This window comes from Rattus norvegicus, chromosome 4 (assembly GCF_036323735.1).
Source record: "Rattus norvegicus strain BN/NHsdMcwi chromosome 4, GRCr8, whole genome shotgun sequence".
Lineage (NCBI taxonomy): Eukaryota > Metazoa > Chordata > Mammalia > Rodentia > Muridae > Rattus > Rattus norvegicus.
Window position 1 is genome coordinate 135,628,898 of NC_086022.1, and position 6,407 is coordinate 135,635,304.

At 42.4% G+C, this 6,407-nt stretch overlaps 1 long non-coding RNA gene across 1 annotated transcript; it reads left to right on the plus strand.

The window, feature by feature from the left end:
* The first annotated feature begins 1,262 nt into the window (after positions 1-1,262).
* Positions 1,263-4,703, plus strand: LOC120102176 (uncharacterized). The gene is made up of 3 exons (XR_005503341.2): positions 1,263-1,496; positions 3,216-3,341; positions 4,633-4,703. It is a non-coding gene; the product is annotated as an uncharacterized LOC120102176 (long non-coding RNA).
* Positions 4,704-6,407: the final 1,704 nt, after the last annotated feature.

A 6,407-nucleotide genomic window follows, 5' to 3' on the forward strand; every position in this document is an offset into this window, starting at 1 on the left:
TATTTATTGATACATAATGAGTCATCTCAAACACAGACACTTCAAACAACCGGGAGCAGCTTCGTGGATCCACAAGGAAGGCAGAATAGAGTGGGGCACCCTTGTATCTTCCACTGACCTTCAGAAGGGAAGTTCAAGGCTGGGATAGATAAACCATCCCACATATATAGATTTTTCTTCTGACTGTCAGCTGGGCCTTGAAGAAACACTGCTGGAGGAAACACCTGTATGTGGCTTCTTCAAGCGGTTGAAGCTTACTCATGATAGGTCCCAAAAGGTCGAATTACCAGAGAAAGTGGGGAGTGAGAAGATGGGGTGGGGAAAGGAGAGGAAAGAGGAGAAGTTAGGAGTCAAGCTGAAACTAACTTGCTTTCTCTAAAAACAAAGCTCATAACTTCTGTTTAATTCTATTTATTAGCCAACAAGATTAGGTCATGTTCAAGAATGGGAAATTAGATTCCCAATTTTTGTGGGATATACATTTAAAAAATGCATGGCATTTTAATACTACCACACTATGCTGAGGACTACCCTTCTCCTCATCCAGCTATGATAACATTTGTTAGGTGAATGATCTGAGATCCGATCTGTTTTCTAGAGCATCTCTGGCCAACAGACCTTGCTGTGATGATGCAAGTGTTCTCAGTTCTGTCCACTACACAGGTGCTTATTAAGCACTTGCAGTATGGCTGATACTAAATGTGAATATAATTTTCAATCAGTTCAAGTTTAGGTAAGTACATATGTACAGGCATTACTCTGTTAGGCAATTCAGTCCCTGAATAAGTACAAGGACAGAGTTTGTATTATTCGCATTTGTTGCTATTACAAGAAATACAAGTAAACAGCTTAAGGGAGAACTGATCTAGGCCCGTGATTTCTGAGGCTTAAATCCATGACCTGTTGGTCCCATTGCTGTGGAGAGAGGTGAGTTTGAAACAGTATTGGAGAATATAATAAAAAAAGCTGGTCAACTCAAGTCACCCAGGACGTAGGGTAGGGGGTCAGGGAAGAGGCTACAGATGAGATACAGCTTCCAAAGCCATCCTAGTAACTCACTTCCTCCAATCAGGCTTCTCTATACAAAGCTGCTATTACAACCAAACAAACAGCCCATTCAGTTACCATCCATTATTCAATTAAACCATGGATTGGGCCAGCATACTCACGATCCAGTCCTTTCACGAAAGCATTTCTCCCTGTGAATACTGCTGTGAGGTCCAAGACTTGAACAGAAGATCTGTTTAGGAGGAGTGCTCTATCGCTTTGTGTCACAACAGAGCACAGATTCCAGCAGTGATGTAAACAGGTACTAAGCACTCTAGCCCATTCCAATTGCAGACAATATGCTTCCTGTTTGTATGTGGCCCGGCTGTGTTCAAAGGACTCAAATCGGATGACTTGGATTAGGATGTCCCATTAGGAGACGTTTCCTAACATGTGGAAATGGAAAAGCAGGATAATCACCAGGGAGAAGTAGCAGGACGTCTCCTCGGGTGGGCAAGATTCTGGAACTGTTTAGACCTGCAGGTCATTGCTCAATACCCTATGTCTTCACACATAGTCCTTAGCCAACTTCTTTTGGCCTGATGCATCAGGCATCTTCAGGTTGGCTCCCAAAGGATGAGAGCTCCTGGAATTCCTGTGTGTACCTGTCTCCATGCCTGCTCTCTTTGGCTTCATCCTTACTCTGAGCCTTTTTGGTCCTGAGATTGGAAGTTTTGCAGTGTGGGCTCACAAGGTTGAAAACTGTTTGGCCATCCCACCAAAATAATGAACAATAATCTTCTAAAAGATTTCTAGATCTGACCTACTATGTGTAAGTCTCTTTCCTAGACATGACAGCAGGGATTAATCTCCCTCCTTGGAATGCTATCATGGAGCCAGCCTGATTTAATAGGCAGCTAACATTTATGGAGTCTTTACTATGTGCCAGATGCCGTGCTATTATTTTGATGAATAGAATTTGATCCTTTTATAACATTATGACACAGATATTTTAAAGTATATTTTATAGAGGTGTGAGGGATATTAGTTTTATCTCCACCTGGTGAGGAAACTAAGGCTCAGGGAGAAACCTGTTTGCTCAAAGTGCAGCATCTACAAAATGGCTGACTGAAGTTCTGAAGCTAGTCTGGGCAAACTGCACAGTCCACACTCGGCATGACTCACTCGTGTTTATGTACCATTCAATATTCTAAGTCTTTTCCCTTTCTGTGCTAGACATGTACCCACAGCCTTGTGTACAGGAAGCAAGTGTTTCACTACTGACCTATATTGTCAGGTATCACGTGATATCATTTGAAATTATTTGGCACACTCTGTTTCACAAAACAGACTGGTTCTTGCTGGCAAGATTTAACGGAGTTCAAAAGGCCCATGAAGTGATCAGTTTTAGTTCACAGCAGAGTGAAAATGCTTGTCAGATCCACAGACAGGCTAATATGCCAAGGAACAAGTCACCATGTGGTGCTGGCAATTAGAACAAATGCCAGGTAGCTGGGAAAGATTCAGAGGTAAGTGAGAGGCTCCTTTGAAAGTAGCAGACCTTTTGGGCAGTGTGGAGTCCTGCCAACATACCCTACCTGGGAAGGAATGTTCCAGGAGGTATACATGTTTAAACTGTCTGAGCTCATCGGAAAGCCTTGAGGAGTTGCATCCAAATGCCAACACGAGCCTTCCTGGGTGGGTAAGCAAACTCCAATAACCAAGAAATACAAGAGAATGGCTTTGATTATCTATAAGGAAGGAAGGTATCTCAACTGAGGCTACATAGAAAAAGATAAAGAACTTAATGAAATGTTGGTTTGACTGAAATATAATGTAGGAAGGTTGATTGCTTAAACCTTGAGTTCAGAAACTGGATTTGGATTCTGACTCTTATCCCTGAGTAACCGCCTCTGGACAGTGAACTCAATTTCTTTCTGTCCTAATCTTCCTTAGAAGAGAAGAAACCATAAAGCCTGTCTCACAGTCTACTCTTGAGTATTGTGTGAAATTCCTCATATAGAATGCGTTGTGCAGTGCTAGGAGCATAGTACATTCAATAAATGGCATCTACTTTCATTATTAAAAGAAAACAGTATGGGGTATAAGAATCTATTGGCAGTTGGAGGCAATATGAGCCTAGACAGCTTATTTTTAACTCTCTGTGCCCCAGTTTCTTCACTTACGAATTGAGTTAAAAGTAATTCCTCATCTCTCATGCCTCTTAGGAAGGCTACCAACAACACAAACAAACAAGCAAAGAGAACAGTAACAATAACAACAAACAAACAGCGATCAGGCAAGGATGTAGAGAAAAAGGAACTCCAGTGCACTGTTACTTGACAGGTAAAATGGTGAGTTGGTGCCTCAGAAACCGGCCTGTACTTGGGAAACTGGCTCAGTGGATAAGGATATTTGTGCAAACATGAAGATGTGAGTTAAAATCCCTTGTAGCCATATAAAAAGTTAGCCACGGCTCTGTGTGTATGTATGTGCAACTCCGGCATGGGAGTGGGGGAGGGGTGGGCCAGGGCCGAGATAATTTTGATCACTTGAGCAGCCGTTCTAGCCAAAAGAATGAGCTTTGGTTCAGTGAGAGGTCCTGTCTCAAGGACATAATGTGAAGAATGAAAGAAGAAAGCCCTGCTGTGGTCAATGGGAGCGTACATCCATACACTCACCTGCTCCCAGCTACCCCAATGACTCATATGTATAACTCAGCAACCCTACCTCCGGCCATACACATGATAAAACTGAGGCTAAGGACTGGAGATGTTTTTAAGTGTGTTCATTGTAGCATTATTCACGGGAGCCAACAGGTGTAAGCAACCTAAGCGCCCAATGACAGATGGATAGGTAAGCAACATGTGTGGGCATACGATGGAATATAACCCAATTTTTAAAAGCAAGGAATTTTGACACACGGCCCAGCAAAGGCAAGGAAGGCGAATCTGAGGTGCTAATTTTATATTTAACTCTTGATTGACGTGGTGCAAGGGAAGCAAGTTCATCACCAAAGGGCAAATGTTGTATTCTTACTCTCATTATAATGTAACTAGAGAAACTGGATTTATAAACAAAGAGAGCAGAGTGACGGTTGCCAAGGACCAAGGGGAGGAGGTCCAGAGAGTTGTGTACTTGGGGCATAGCTTTAGTTTTTGTTTTTTTTTTTCCTTTTTTCTTTTTTTTTGAAGCTGGGGATCAAACCCAGAGCCTTGCGCCTGCTAGGCAAGCGCTTACCGCTGAGCTAAATCCCCAACCCCGCTTTAGTTTTGCAAGATGAAATCTCTTAGCAAGAAAGGTGGAATTGTGTCGTGTACTTGAATGTACTGAAGGCCACTGAAGTGGGCAATTGACGGTGGTTAAGACAGAGGCTGAATGGCTCAGCAGTTGAGTGTACACTGCTTTTTCAGACGATCTGAGTTCCCTTCCCAGTACACACGCCTGGCAGCTTGTGACCCACTGCCTACTCCAGCTGCAGGAAACCTGACTAGCTCCTTTGGTCTCCAAAGGCACCTGTATTCATGTGGACAGTGCCAGACTTGGACATAGACACATACACACATAATCAAAACTATAATAAATCTTGAAAAAGTGGCTAAAACGATAAACTCAGTGCCATTTTTTTGTTTTCTCTTTTTACAGAGTTGATCTGCAGGGAACTTTTAGAGTGTTCCAGGGCAATTAATAAAGAGATTTGCTGTGACAGCAATGGGGAGGATGCTGGTTACTGGTGTCATTATTTATTAACACCTTTGCTGATACGTTAGCCTGTGCATGGTCTTACAAGTTCATATTTATTCACACAGTCAAGTGCTAAATAGAAGATTAGCACCCAGTCTGGGCTATTTTGCCATGCTGATTTTCAATGTCTGAGAGAAATAAATATTAACCTCTCTCAGCTTCTTCCTATCTTCATCACCAGTCTTATGGCATTTGAATCAAGGGGCAGAACTAAAGAACAAATTGGGAATTTATTTATTTATAAATAACAAGTTAAAAAACAAATACTTTACTATTGATAGGATCTAGAAAAGCCTTAGAAAGATAAAATATTCTATGCCATTGCTGGCAAAACCTTAAGAAGAAACTCTGTAACCTACTATATTATAAGAAATTGTGCACGTTAAAAGTATCAATGGTAATTTTCAAGTAAGATGCTAAGGTAGTGGACCCATATGCTTCTGAGACTGCATATTTCCGCTGATAATTACCGTCACTGGACAGAAAAAGGAAGCTAACTGACAAGCTAACTCATCTTTGCATGCTTCGAAAACTGATGGAAGACTTTAGAATTTAGGGTGAGCACTTCTAATTCATGTTGACAGATGATGGAGTTGAAGAAGAAGGTTATAGAATCAAAGTCAAGATCTCAGACCACCTGGGTCCACATCCTGTTCCAACATTTACTATCTGTGTGATCTTGGCTAGCTCCTTCTCAAATATCATTTCCTTTCCACAAACTAAATATCAGCACAAAACTAGCTCACAGTTTTGCTCTCAGAGAACAGGTATACTGATAGATAGGAGCTAGATGATAATTGGAACAAAACCGAGACTACTGTTTTCCTAATGTTCTTCCTAATATTGTGACCCTTAATATAGTTCCTCATGTTGTGGTGACTACCCAAACCATACAATTATTCCATTGTATTTCTTTTTTTTTTCCAGCTCTATTCTTTTTTTTTTTTATTAACTTGAGTATTTCTTATATACATTTCGAGTGTTATTCCCTTTCCCGGTATCCGGGCAAACATCCCCCTCCCCCCTCCCCTTCCTTATGGGTGTTCCCCTCCCAACCCTCCCCGCATTGCCGCCCTCCCCCCACCAGTCTAGTTCACTGGGGGTTCAGCAGGACCCAGGGCTTCCCCTTCCACTGGTGCTCTTACTAGGATATTCATTGCTACCTATGGGGACAGAGTCCAGGGTCAGTCCATGTATAGTCTTTAGGTAGTGGCTTAGTCCCTGGAAGCTCTGGTAGCTTGGCATTGTTGTACATATGGGGTCTCGAGCCCCTTCAAGCTCTTCCAGTTCTTTCTCTGATTCCTTCAACGGAGGTCCTATTCTCAGTTCAGTGGTTTGCTGCTGGCATTCGCCTCTGTATTTGCTGTATTCTGGCTGTGTCTCTCAGGAGCGATCTACATCCGGCTCCTGTCGGTCTGCACTTCTTTGCTTCATCCATCTTGTCTAATTGGGTGGCTGTATATGCATGGGCCACATGTGGGGCAGGCTCTGAATGGGTGTTCCTTCAGTCTCTGTTTTAATCTTTGCCTCTCTCTTCCCTGCCAAGGGTATTCTTGTTCCCCTTTTAAAGAAGGAGTGAAGCATTCACATTTTGATCATCCGTCTTGAGTTTCGTTTGTTCTAGGGATCTAGGGTAATTCAAGCTTTGGGCTAATAGCCACTTATCAGTGAGTGCA